This window comes from Meles meles, chromosome 12 (genome assembly GCF_922984935.1).
Source record: "Meles meles chromosome 12, mMelMel3.1 paternal haplotype, whole genome shotgun sequence".
NCBI classification, from domain to species: Eukaryota; Metazoa; Chordata; class Mammalia; order Carnivora; family Mustelidae; genus Meles; species Meles meles.
The window spans coordinates 20557094-20571419 of NC_060077.1; positions in this window are offsets into that span (position 1 = coordinate 20557094).

A 14326-nucleotide genomic window follows, 5' to 3' on the forward strand; every position below is an offset into this window, starting at 1 on the left:
TTGGGACATATGTGTTTCCTGCATCAGGATGTAGCCTCCTGACCCCCACCAGCCCTGCCGGCAGCCAGGGGAGGGGCAGTGCCTCCCCGAGAAATGGTGGGGGGCACCCCGACCCCTCTGCCCATGCCCAGGCCCCTGCGGGGGAGACTAGCCAGTGTCTGGGACCCCGGGAAAGGGAGCCAGTGGTCAGGAACCTGTCCCAGGGAGGGCTCTGGCCTTGGCACACCCTCCTTTGCCCCATTGAACTTCATCACAGAACAAACACCAAGGCAAAATTAATCAAGTTTGCACGACTTCAATCGGGGAGCACTGAAGTCCAGCAAGATGTCTTCAAGGTGGGCTGTGTGCTGACCCCGGGGGGGTGGCTTTGGAGAGATGGCATGGGTCAACGATCCCAGGAGAGCTGTGGGTCCCCACGGAGGAACCGCCGTGCAAAGACCCTGTGGTTGCAGGGGGGACGGGGTGGGGGGTGCTGTGCACTAAGAATACTGCCCGAGGGACAGGTGCGCCCAAAATGCAAATCGCGGGGCAGCTGGTGGCGGAGGGTGGGGGTCAGGGAGGGGTGCCTCCAAGTGTCATGCGAAGGGTCATGTAAAGAGACCACAGCTGGGCAGGAGAGGGAGCTGCTGGCCGAGTGCTGGGGTGCAGGCAGGAAGCAGCCTTCCTAGGAGCAGCAGCCAGCCCTCTGTAAGGGGAACGGCCTCAGGCCGCTGCAGGCTGCACCCTGCAGGCCTGAAAAAGCACCCCCCCACCCCCACCCCCCCCAAGGCTTCGCTTCTGTCAGTAAAACAGGAAGCAAGGTCTCCCAGGAGTGAGGGCGGGGGTGGGGCGGAGGCCGCTGGGGAGGGGGAGGAGAGGTGTCCTCTGTCCAGGGGCCATCCACAGCCCAGAGGACTCCCTGGAGCTCTGCGGCCCTGAGCCTAGAGTGAGGCCGGTCAGCGCGGACGTGTGCGAAGCAAAGTGAGAAGACTAAACGGGGCATTTCCTTACTTCGCACAGCCCCGCGACAAGCCCTTGGAAGGAACAGAGTGACCGTCCTCTGGGAGCTTGGCAGCCTTGCTGTGGACACTCTGCTGAGGGCAAAAGGCAATCCTAGGTTAACCTTAGCCCGACCCCCAGGGTCCTCTACGTCCACTTTCACATACAGAAATTCTTCGGAAACTTCCTTTATCTCTGCCCCAAGATAGGTGTCGGCCATCGTCCCCCAAGCATACGACCCTCCCGTACACGTCGGAAGAGTCTCATGGCTGAGTCTTTACTAAACAGTAATAAATGACCTTTTCCCAACAACAGCTCGCCCCGCGGGGTCCCAGAAACCCTGCTCCCAGATTCCTCAGAGACTCACGCTGCCCTGACCCCCTCCCAACTGGGCAGCGTGTCATGGGCCCCTCTTCTTGCCCGCGGGTCCTGTCCCTGAGCTTGAATAAAACCACCTTTTTGCACTGAGGACGGCTCGGCAATTCTTCTGAACCCCAACATTTTCTACATCAAGCCCCTCGCTTACTGTCTCTGCAGTGTCTCAGCTGAAAGGTACAAAGGGCAGGAAAAACTCAGGATTTCACCAACATCAGATTTTCAGCAGAGAAGAGCGGCAGGAGTGTGAGCCACGAGACAGGCTGATGGGGCGCAGCCTGGGGGCGGGAGAGGAGGGGGTTGGCGGCGGTGGAACCCCGGATCCCGGTGGGGACTCGAAGCAGGTGCACCAACAGAAGCCGGGACAATGGCCAGGGCGGCTCACGCCCCCAGGTGAGTGAGGAGGGAGCTTAGCCTCCGTGGAATGTGTCCAGGGGAGGGTGAGCCCAGACTCGCGGATGGGGCTGGCTGCTTCAGGCCCATTCTGGCCGCACCTCCCAACAGTAATTTGCTTCCCCCGGGAGCCGCCACGGTACTGCCCACGAGGTCCAGTCTGGAAGAGCCCAGGGAGCGTGGGAGAGGTGGCCGCTGCCCACACCAGCAGTGGAGAAACGATGGGATTAGGGGTGCCCCCTGGGCCCTCCTAAGGCCCTCCCAGGGTCAGAGCAGGATGAGGGTAGACCCCACGCCTGTGGGCCAGTGATCCTGGGGCACACACGGCTGACTGTAATTCCTTCCCCGCCACCTGCAAAGTTTGGGGGGCACAAGGACCACCCTCCTTTCTGACAGTCATGTGTAATACGCATTCCCTTTGTTCCCTGTCTCCTGCAACAGGAGGGGGCCATGGGCATGGGCAGGGACGCCCTGTCTGCAGAGGGCTGCTCCGTGGGCTTTGTGGAGGGACTGAGGCCCTGGGGGGCGGACTCACCAGGGGACAGGCCCGCACCCCCTCTCCAGGGGGCTTGCTAAAGTCCTGCCTGGCCTCCCGGTTCAGTCTTATCGTCTGGGCTCTCCTGTGGCCGCATGACCCCCACTGGGATGGACACCGGTGGAGGAACTAGATGTGGGACATGCTCTCGCAGGGGCCTGCCCCACGTCTGGTAGGACCACAGGTCAGGATCTGAGGCTGTAGGCAGCTGCTCCTGTGGGAGGAGCCAGCAAAGGATGGCCCCACAGTCCAGTGAGGGCCTGAATCAAAGCCACTGAGCTAGCATCCCCAGGAGACCCTGGTAGCAGCTGCCTTCTCACCGGCTCTGCCCACGGGAGGTACAGCAAGGGGCTGCTTCCGGTCAGTGAGACCTTGCTCCCTGTATAGCCTGGCCAATGCTCGGCGGCCCATGCCAGCCCTTCTCCTTTCCCCCGCTAGGGGCAGGCCGCAGCTACCAGTCCCTGGACACCCCTTCCCCTGAGCGGCCCCCAGTCCTCCCAGTGCCAGGTTCCCCGGGAACACTCAGAGGCTTCTGACTGACACGGGATCCCAGCTGCAGCTCCCATGGCGGGTCCTCTAAGGCTTGTCGCCCCGAGCCCTGAGGTCACTGTACTCCTATCGCACAGCCAGAGTGCCAGGAATGACCCAGACCTAGTCTCCCTGCAGGTGCAGCACCGGCCAGCCCCACTCCACCCAGGCCACCAGCCTCCGGCCCTAGAAACAGTCAGGAAATGCTGCTCATGACCTCAGCCCCAGGAGAAGCGTCGCCCACCAGACCCACCAGAAGACTTGGTCTCCTTGCAGTGATGCGTTACCCCGCGGGCGCAGCCACCCGGCGCCCCTGCTGGGGGTCCCCCATGCACCCTGGCAATGTTCCAGCTGCAGCCGGGCATCCCCATGCACTGCTGGCCCCGGAGGGCAGGCCGGCTGAGAAGCCGGGCGAACCTGGCTGGGAGCAGCGGGGAGCAGTGGAATCCGGCATCAGAGGCCATGGGCTCCCCAGCGCTCAGCGGCCGAGCAGGCATTGGTCAAACACCAGGCACGACCTCCAAAATTAAAACACAGCCCACTTCTACTCAGCTTGCTGCAGCAATGGGTGCCCTCCGGGAGGGGTAACTCACTTCCGGGAAGGATTTCCAAAGCAGGGTCACCTGAATGGGGAGCCCCTGGGCTGTGTGAGGGGCTCAGACCCCCAGCCCCGCTGCACAGACACCACCTGGTGGGATACCGCAGACCACCCTGTGGAAGGCCCCCAGGAGCTGGGTCAGGGCTCACCGCCCTTGGGACCCCCACCCCCAAGCCCAGTGGGAGGAGCCCAGTGAGCTCCTGCAAAGAAGGTGCTCCAGGACCTGCCGGACCTGCTGTGTGGTCCTCCCTCCATCCAACAGAGGCTTTCCAAGGGGCCAGACAGGGCCAATCCATCCCCTCTAAGCCCTGTGTCCCAGCCCCTCCAGAGGCCAGTGGATAGAAGGACGAGCCTGGTTTGGCGGCCAGAGGGCAGCCGGCATTTGAACTCATGCTGGGACAGGGGCACCCCTCCTGGGAGCCTCCAGGGCCTGCCCTCACCCATCCTGCACCTCAGGGCCACACCCCCTTTGTTCCCTCTCCTGCCTGCTGCTCGAGAAGTGTCTGGATAAGGAGCACTTCCCAGTATGTGATCTCTGGGGGCTTCTCCAAGGGTCTCATTGCCTTTTTTCCTGCAGCTGCAGTCCGAAAATTCTCTTAAGCGGGAAAGACTGGGCCAGGCACTCCCAGAGGCCGCTGGTGGGCGGGGCACTTAGGGGGGCACACTTGTCCTCCCCCGGAGTGACCCGCTAGCCGTGGGCTGGGGAAGGAGGGGAGCAGCCTGGGCTCGTCCATAGGGCCCACGGGGCGCTGGGCTGAGCATACTGGCACTGCCCCAGGGCGGCCCAAGGCCCACAGAGGCCAGATGGATGGCTTTGGAGGTCAGGCCCGGGGGTCATAGGACAAGACGTCTGCAGCTGCTGGGCCTCCCGGTGGGGCTGTGGTCTCCTGCTGGTCCTTCCAGTCGCTTCTGGAGCCCTGGGCATCCTGGGAAAGCCTTCCAAAGCTGCGCGGCTGTGGGTCTCAAGGAGCAGGTGTGGGGTACAGAGGAAGGGTCCCCAGATCTGCTCCGAGGGGTCACCCCACGCCGCTCCCGCCACAAGGGGCTGCTCAGCTGCGGGACGCCCCCCTTGCCTGCATTCTCAGGGGTCTCGCTTCTTGGGTGAGGCCGGATGTGTGCTGGGGTCTGTCGGCCGCAGAACCCATGACATGGTTCCTCCGGAACATGGGCTCTCCCTCTCCTAACGAGCTCTGGAGCGTGGACCACACAGACCACAGAGAAACAGCCACGGCTAGTGTCCTGGAGATAGTCTCGGAACGAGATAGCAGGCTGTCCGAGGGCTCCGTGCGGCCGCCCACCAAAGCAGCCCCTTCCTCTCGAAGCTGTGGACACCTGTGTGTTCTCCACGTGAAAAGCGCCCTTCCTCACTGACACACTCAGTGTGGGCTTGTGCACCACCCGGAGGCTCCAGGGCTCTGCGACTTCCGTCTCACGCGGGCTCATCTGTGTCTCCTCATCTTACAAAGACCTCCCCACCCTAACCCCATGTGACCTCATCTTCACTAAATGTGTCTGCAAAGACCCATGTCCAAACAAGGCCACGTTCCAGACCCCTGCAGATGTGAATCTTGGGGGGACACGACTCCACGCTGCTCATGGCCCGCACGGAGGGGTGGGGATCCCAGGAGAGTCAGTCCCAGCAGCCAGGCTCCGGACTGATCAGCCTCTCCCCACTCCCGGCAGCAGGAGGACATACCTTTGATGAGCCAGGAAAGATGGACCTGTACTTTGTGGGGCTGGGCAGCAGGTGGACACCTCAGGCCTTGTTACCCATCAGAGGAGAGGCTCTGAGGAAGCCGGGGAGGCCTGGGATCAGTTAGCCACAGGCCCTGGACAGCTGGGCTGGGAGTGCCCCACCCGGCCGGGCCCTGCCCCCAGGATGCAGGCCTCAGGCCTATGTAAGGGTGCACATCTGGCCAGCCCTGGCCATCAGGGTCCCCATCCTTAGCCTGTGTGGGAGGGGTTAAGGGACCATGCGACCCGCAGTGTGAGGGGGCCCAGGGCCACGGGCAGGCCTCCAAAGTCACTCCTGAGGACTCTGACGTTTATTCTGGGAGACGGTGTGCTGCGTGAATAGGTCCCCAATCTGCTTGTCTCTCCGACCCCCCACTTTGCCAGGATGCAGACCCACACAGGACCCAGGACCTGGGAACCCCTTCCTACCCCGCCTGCCCCGAAGCCATTTGCCCTTCTTGGAGGAGTGCGGGTGCGGGGCCTGCGGCAGGGGCAGGTCTTCACAGGGACGGTGGGAGAGGAAAGCCAGGACTGCCCTGGGAGCACTGGCTGCAGATGTGGGTAGGAGCCACAGCAGGTGGCCTCCTGGGAGTGTCCAGGGACACGCCAGAGGCTCCAGCCCCATCCTGAGAGCAGAAACAGGGGTCTGGGCAGGACCGCGGGGGTGGGGGGGGGAACAGGGCGTCTCCAGGGGCTGCTCAGAGAGGAGCGTGGGAGAGGAGCGCTGCACACCGGTGTGGGGTTCCCACCTTCTCTCTGCCCCAAAGGTTGCAGCAGAGGCCTGAGGGCTCCCCACCCTCAGCTTGACACCAGCACGTGGCTAGACGGCCCCGGGCCAGAGAGCCGTTTATTTGGAATAAATGTGGGGTTTTATAGGTTACGGCTTTATAAGGAAAATCCTGGGTCTCTGTGTGCATGCATGAGCAGGCATGAGCGTGTGTGTGTGCATGTGTGTGTGTGCGCGCGTGCATGCACGCACACCCACCAGACTGGGGTGTGCCGTGAGGACAAGGCCAGCTGGTAGCATACCTTCCCGAGGTTCAGAATAAGGTCTGCACAAATCCCGGCCGGGTGTGGGGTGAGGCTCACCCGTGCTGGTCCCCGGCTATCCCCCCGCACTCAGCTGCAAAGACAGCCCCATCCTGCTGTCCCCCCACACTCGGGCCCAGTGCGACTTGGCTGTCTTCCCATCAAGGCAGGTCTACCTGCCCCGCTCCAAACCACGGGCAGCCTTGTGTCACCCTTGACCTTTGGGATGTGATGGGGAAATGCCACATGGGCCTCAGGCCCAGAGCAACCCCCTTGTCCTTGGGGAGCCCCTCAACAGCCACCCCAGCCGCCCCAGCCACAGACGGTGAGCAGGCACGTGGCTGGGGCAGCTCCCTTCCTGGTCCCCGGCGAGAGGGCAGGGCCGGTGAGGTGGCTGCCGGGCCGACCAGCAAGCACTCGCCTCACGGTGTGCCACGCACTCATCTAAGGGCTTGTCGGGGGTTAAACTGCCCCCAAAACCATGTGGCCAAACACTAACCCCCAGTACCTGTGAACGTCACCGTTTTGGGAAGAAGTCTTTGCTGATGTAATCAAGTTAAAGTGAGGCCTTATGGCCACAGTAATCCCCAGAACCTATGAATATATTAGGTTTCACGGTGGGGGGGGATTAAGGCTGCAGATGGAATTAAAGCCGCTAATCAGCTGACCTTAAAACAGGATTATCCCGGATGATCGGGTGGGCCCGGTCTCCCCGAGAGCCTTGTCCTGGGGGAGGCAGAGGAGCCCAGAGACGTGGGAAAAGATACCCAAAGTGTGTCCAGATGTTGCCCGCTGTCCCCTGAGGGCAAAATCACCCCCAGAGAGACCCCTGCCCTGGTCTGACATGTTGACGGATGCCCACGCCGTCCAAAAGCACAGTGCCACACGGGGTTTTGTTGCAGGAACACAGAGGGGTGCACGGTGAGGCACCCTGAAGGCCCGGGGCTGCAGGAAGCACTCCTCCCCTCCCTCTGAGGGCCCCCGAAGGCAGGGGCCCCGGGAGAGCAGACCGTCGCGGAACGGGACACCACGCCTCCCCCAGGCCCCAAGACACTCTTAGGAAAAGCTGGGCGCTGGGAAACAGGGTCCCTGCAAAACCTCCTAGCAGTTCTTAGACCAGAAGTGGGTCTCGGCACCCAGAGCCCCAGTTCCAGGCCCCCCAGGATGCGGGTGCAGGCAGGAGCTCGCTCCAGCCTCCACAAAGGGCTGTCTGGTGTCACGTGGCTCCTGGCCAAAGGCGTTCCCTCGGGTGCAGGAACTCAGCGTCAATAACGCACCTGCTGTGTTTTCGGGTCCACACGATCCCAACAGTGGGGACGACACCAATCCTAAGGACAAGAACTGACGTTTCGAGCACGTACCGTGCGCTCACTCCATGCCCAGGGCTTCACGAGGCACGTGGGTTTTCTGTCCCGGCATGACAAGCCACCCCCAGGCTCAGTGGCTTAGTCCACCGCACACATTTCTTCTGCTTGCAAACTTGCCGCCACCATGCGCATCTCTGCTCCAGACACAGTCCCCGGGGCAGCTCGGCTAGGCTGAGGGTCCACTTTCAAGGTGAGTGGCTGGGGGCTGAGGGCCTTGGTTCCTCCGCCATCTCCCCGTGGCCTGTCCCCACGTGGGCTGCACGATGGTTGGCCCCGGTGTCACCGGCTGTGTTGACCGAGGCCAAAGCCTGTGGGTTCTGGGGAAGGGGCAGGCCCCATGTGGATGGGAGGAGCACACACGGGTGGGGCTCTCTGCTGGCATCCTAGAGTCACGCTGTGCCACGCCGGGAACTTCGTGCAGGGACCCTCACACCCCTCTGACACAGACTGTGCTCCGGGCAAGGAAACAGGGATGCGTCGAGGTCAGTCCCTCCTCTGAGGCCATGTGCAATATGGAGCCAGAATTGGCACCCAGACCACCTGCCCCGCACAGTGGGATGGCACACGGTTGGCCCTGCCCTTGGATCTCTCTCCTGGGACCCTCGTCCAGCTGCGTGATGCATGAAGTGGGGGGCCCGCGAGCTGGCGGCCACCCGTCCCTCAGCATCCGACTTCACCCGCTGTACTCACCCCAGAACACGTCAAAAGTGCCAAACACCCCGCTAGAACCCACAGGTTTCGGTGTCACTCAGGTGTGGTGGGCAGGACAGCCCCAAGGACGGTGGGTCTTGCTCACCAAGACCTGTGAAGACCCACAGTAAAAGGTGAGAAAGACTTTGAAGAGATTGTTTAATGAAGGCTCTTCAGTGGGGACTGTCCCCAACGACGGGGCGGGGGTTGTGTCCCTACGAGGGTCCTCACAAGAGGGCGGTGGGAGGGTCAGTCCGGGAAGGGGACGGAGCAGCAGAAGCAGAGGGTGGGGTGGGGGAGCAGAGCCCAGGACCAGGGCAGAGGCCAGAGCCAGGGGGCGGGGGTGTCTGTCCCCGGAGCCTCCAGAGGGAGCCAGCCCACACGTGGACTTCAGACATCCGACCCAGAACCGGGAGAAGCAGGGGTGCTGCTCTGACGTGAAGCTCGTGCTGATCCGCTAGCCAGCGGGGAACAGGCTATAGGGACTGCTTCCAATCCGGATGCCCTCGAGCATCATTTTAGGTGCCTGAGAACGTCACCCGAGGCCGTGTGTCCCAAAGGTCCGTGGGCTCCATGATCCGTGTCCTTGCAGAAGTGGGAGGTTGCCTTGGTCCTCCCTTTTCCTCTGGGTCCCCAGCTTCGTCTCCCTGCCGAGCCCTGGCAGCGCTGCTGGGGTGGGTGATGTGTGGACCCCCGGGGGGCCGGAGGCGCGCCCTTCCTGCCTCAGGGCACATAGGGCCGTGTCTGTTCAGAGGAGCTGGGAGCCAGGCTTGCATCTCCCCGCCTGAGGGGAGCAGCTGGGATGGGAAAAGCCCCCAAAAGAGGCGTCCGTCAGGGACATGGACCTTCTCCGGAAAAAGGGCCTTTGTGATGTAATTCTGTCGTGACCCTAGATCAGGGTGGGCCCCAAATCCAGGGACAGGTATCCTTACAGGAGACACACAGAGGGGACGGCACGGGCTGGCCAGGCAGACATGGGCCACAGCCACGTGCCGAGGACACCAGGGGCCGCCAGAGGCAACAATGGCCTGCAGCCCCCCATCTCAGACTTCTGGCCCCAGAACAGGGAGGACAGGCTTCCGGAGTCTTCAGCCCCTGGGACATGGGGACTGGTTTCGGGTTCCCGCCCCAGCTGCCCAGAGAGACAGGGAGGTGGGTGGGAGGCGCTGGCTGAGTCCTGGGCAGTGGGGACGCAGGTCTGCCCCGGATGGGATGGTCCTGCAACTTCTCTGTGTGTTTGAAAGTTTTGATCAAAAAATATTGTGGGGGGCACCTGGCGGGCTCAGTCGGTGAAGCCTCTGCCTTCAGCTCGGGTCATGATCTCGGGGTCCTGGGATCAAACCCGGCATTGGGCTCCTGCTCCTCAGGGAGCCTGCTTCTCCCTCTCCCTCTGCTGCTTCCCTTGTTCGTGCTCTCTCTCTCAGATAGATAAATAAATAAATCTTTTTTTAAATAAAATAAAAACAAAAAATAAACATGCTGGGGAAAACCTGAAATGTTAAAGGAAATGGAAATATCTCTCCCTACCCCCACTCACTGAACTCTGAATGGATGTTTAAAGTCTGAGGCAGAAGGGCCGCTGGGCTCAGGTCTGGCTGCACCCTCCCCCCCCCTCCACTCCGCCGGCCTGTCTCCCCCCCGCCTGTCCCCCTCACTCCCTAGGCAGAGGGCACCTCGCTGCTCCCCAGGTGGGGGCTGGGGACCCCTGCCTCCTGTCCACTCTCAGTGACGCCTTCCTCTCTTGCTCCCAGACCCCAGGGTGCCCAGGCCTAGGCTTGCTCCCCAGCCCCGCCTGGCCCCCACTGTGTCACTCCCAGAGGCTCCAGCGTCCCTGGGCTTTTGAGGCCTTCCCAGGAGGACTCCGTCTTCCTCCGGTGTGTCTGGTTCTTGGAGACAGGTGTCAGGGCCACTTCCTGTCCCAGAGGTGCCCCCAGGAAAGTCCCAAGTGGGGAGGGCTCTTGGCACCTTGGTCTCTGCTGCTGCCAGATCCCAGGACAGGGCCTGACCCTCAGCACGCCCTCCGTCCCACCTGGGGCGAGTGAGTGAGTGCCGACTCCGCCGTGGCCCACGTGGTCAGTCGTCCCCCCCCACCTCCCCCAGCCTTCCAGACCAGTCCCCACCTGGGGGAGGGGCGCAAATACACCCCCCAGGTCACAGCTGGTGCTATCCTGGCAAAAGGGATGTGACCAAGCCACAGCAGGAGGCTGGCCTCCCGCCGCCGCCCCCCACCCCCCACCCGGGGGCCCTGGGCCTCTGCCAAGGGCCTCTCTGTCTTCTGTTCTGTTTTCTCATAGGAGGTGCTGAGGCCACTGAGTGAGCTTGGCCTCTCCCCGCACTTCCACAGGGACGCCCGGCTCGGTGACCCCCAGCCACCACCGCAGGAGGGAGATAGTGGCTCACAGCCTGAGTTTCATTCACCCCTGCCCCCGGCCTCTCGCTGGGCTCATCCTGGCCCCCCTGCTGCGCTCTTGTTACTCTCGTGACCACCTGGTGTTACATGCTTCCTCCGGAGCAAAGTCCACCCCGGGCCTCGGGCGCCCCAGGGAGGTGGAGGGGCTGGGGACTGGGTGGCGCTGGGACCAGAACCTGCACGAGGCCGGAAGGACCTTCCCCAGACCCAGGGGGAGCCAGGCCCTGCAGACATCTTGATCTCAGACTGTGCCCCCCGCCCCCCATGGAGAGGGAATGGCTTCTGTTGTTCGAAGCCTCGGGGGTGTGGCACTTTGTTACTGCAGCCCCAGGAAACAAACACAGCACCCCAGTGGCCAATGCCAGCGGTTAGAGGCACTGGTCTCCACCCCGTGGAAGGATGTTGCTGGGGCAGATAATGACGCTGGCCACAGCCGCAGCGACCCCCCAGTCTGCTCCCCACTCAGACCAAGAGAGACGCCTGGGAAAGCAGGATGGCATTGTGGAGGGTGTTATGGAGGGTCCGCTCCCAAGCTGAGCCTGGCCTCTGCCGGCTCCTGGGAGGGATGCAGGCCCAGAACGCGCTGTCCAGCAGGAGTGCTAGCTGCCTGGACCCGGCCATTCAGAGTCTGTGTGCAGGTCACGCTGGGGCTTTGGGCCACACGGTGTCCACCCTGAGAGGAGCTGGACACCAGCAGCCCCCACAGCCCCGTAAAGACTGGGCACCAGGCTGGGGGCCCCTGGTTGGCAGGGTCCAGTGCGTGCTGTCACATGTCAGAGCTGGGGAGTCCGCTCTGTCCATGGCCCTACGGGGACCATCCCAGAGACGCGTGTTTGGGGACCCCCTGCTCCTGCCCCGTGCCCTTCCCCTGGCTGATGTTAACCTGTGTCCCTTCCCTGCAGTAAACCCCAGCAGTGAGCACAACAGCTCTCAGGGAGTTCAGGGGTCCTCCTAGGGGGTTGAGGGTTCTCAGGGACCTCAGATTAGCCGAGGGGGTCAGACGTCGGTGGGGGTCTCAGGGACCCCAGACTGGCCTGGGGTCAGAAGCAGGGGTCCTTGTGCACTGGGCTCCCTCAACATCACAGCTGGCTGCCTCTCACAGAACAACCAACACCAACCACCCCCAGACTCACCCCTGGGCACTCTCCCTGCGCAGTCTCTCTGCATTCCAACGGGGAGGATGGCACCCAGCCCAGAGCAGACGCGTGAATGAGCGGCCTGCATGGACGTGAAGGTAGGGGAGACGCTGGGGGTGCCTTCCAGATTCCAGGAGCACCGTCAGGCCACCGTGACAGACACAGGGCTGGGGGTCAGCTGAAGCCCCTCTGAACCAGCCTCCCTGCTGCCCCCCTGGAAAAGCTTTCATCGTGGGCTTGAGCCATAGGTCACCTCGGGTCACGTCTGTGCGGATGGCAGGTCTTCCCCAGGCTGCAGGCGCCTCCTGTCCCTGCTCTTTTGGGATCCCAGGTACCTGTCAGGGCCACCTCAGCCCAAAGGTCTGTCCTTGATTCACTCCCCAGATCACACGGGATGCTGGACCGCCCACACATACCCCCCACGTCCAGCCAAGGGCCTCCCATGCCACAGCGTCCCCACAGACTCTCCTCACCCCACACGGTCCCTTCCCTCACTTCCTGATGCTGTGCCTTGCACTCTGGACCTCTGCCTACTCCGGTCCAGCCTGCTCCCGCCCCCGTGCCCATCACCCGGTGGCCACTCCCACCGGCTCCTCTCTGCCTTGGCCCATGCTCTCGACCCCTGTCAGGGGGCCCTGGGCCCCTGTTTACACTGTAGCCTCAGCCTCTGAGCCCCAACGGTCAGATCTCTGACCCAGTATTCTGTCTGACACCATGTGAGGCCGTGCAGGGCTCCTTGGGCCCCTCCGAGGGCTGGCTGGCTGGAATGGACGCCCCCATCTCTCCCAGCTCAGCCTCCTCCGGCTCTGGCCACAGCAGCCCCCATGGAGCTCCCCGAAGAACACAGGGGACACACCCTACCCAGAAGCACCTGCACCCAGAGGAAACCCGGACGGCTTTGCTGCAGCCACTCCTGCTCCAACGACAACACACAGGCTGTCACCCGAATCCCCCTCTGACAGAGCCCCCAGGGGTACCCCCACAGCAGGAGTTGCCAGGAGCCAGCCCCGGAGTCCCGCAGACCCCAGCAAGGTCCGGAGCACCCGCCTGTGTTCCCATCACCGCAAAGCTGTCACGAGGGAAGGACTAGATTTCTCAGGTAAGTAACCCTGGTTATTAAATTCGGCAGGTGGGCTGTTTGATGAGGACCTGCCTCTGCCGAGGCTGTCACACCCCAGGGGCTAGACTCAGCGGCCAGAGCACCGCCTCCAAGGCCAAACCCCAGGACCCGCCTCACGGAGGCCACGGGCTGCGGGTTCCAGCCGCCCAGGACCAAGAGTCTGAAGGACGAAGGACGGGCGCGGGCCCCCATCTGGCTTCTCCCAGACTCCTGTCTGGTCATCAGCGCCTCTGGCCTCACCACCATCCTGCTCTGGCCCTGGAGGTGCCAGATCAAGGGCTTCCCACCCCGCCGCCAGCAGGAGAGAGGTCAAGGCATTCCTTCTGTGGCACCTCCGAGCCCTTGACTGGCCTCAGCTCCTGCCGCCCGCCCCCTCCCTGCATCTCTGCTCCCGCACCTGCCCTCCTCCACCCTGCAGGCCCCAGAGCTGCACCAGCTGTGGCTCCCACACCCCACAACCCTGTCTCTGCCCAGCGTATCAATGACACTTCTTGGGAAACCTGTTAGCGGGCACCCTAGTTTGCAGTGAGCATTTACAATGACTCCAGCTCTGCTCCCCGTAACCCTGGGGGGCTCCCCCGCAGGGCCACACCACATCACCAGCCCCTCCTCGCTCCCCATGGGACGCCGCCCCTGTTCTAGTTGCTTGCTCATTCCCAGACCCGCGTATCTGACCTCAGTCGTCCCTCTGCCCCACAGACATCCGCTGGCGCTTTCTCCTCCTCCCACCCCCAGGTGCCCCGTGCAGGAGGTCCGGTGGATTCCATGTCACTAACCCGTGACTGTCCCCAGCCGTAGGACATGCGCACGATTATTTGTGTCCTGCTGGTGAGGAAACTGAAACCCAGACTGTTAGTGTTTGAAGTCATTCAACCAGAAAACGTCAGGTCTGGCCTCAAAACTGCTCCGAGCCACCACACCTGTTGCCCTGGGGAACCCAAGCCCCGGCCCGGCCCTGCGTACCACTCCCTGGAGTCCCTTCCAGATGTCCCCCACCCCATGCCCATCCTCATCAGGACGCGGGGTGTGGCCTCACCATCCCACAGAGGCTCCCCAGTGGCTGCTGAGATGAGCAGGCAGCTGGTCCAGCTGTTGCCATGGAAAAGCTCGGTGCACACACGGGCTGCCTGGCAGGCTGACCACCCACTCCCCCAGGACCCCTGTCCAGGCTGCTGGCCTGGCACCCAGGCGGCAGGTGTGCAGGCGGCAGGGAGCTGCTCGCGGCCAGGAGGGCCAGACAGCATTACCCCCCACTCCCTGCGCTTGTGGGGGCCACCGTAGCCTCTTTGGGGGGTACAGGAGCTCTCTCTCTGTCTGCTGCCTCCCAGCCCTTTTGCTAATGGCACCTCGGCCAGCTTTAATGAGCATCTTACCCTATGAACACAGTCTCGGGGGCCCCAATCTCCCCTTGGCCAAACCCAGGCCTGGCCAGT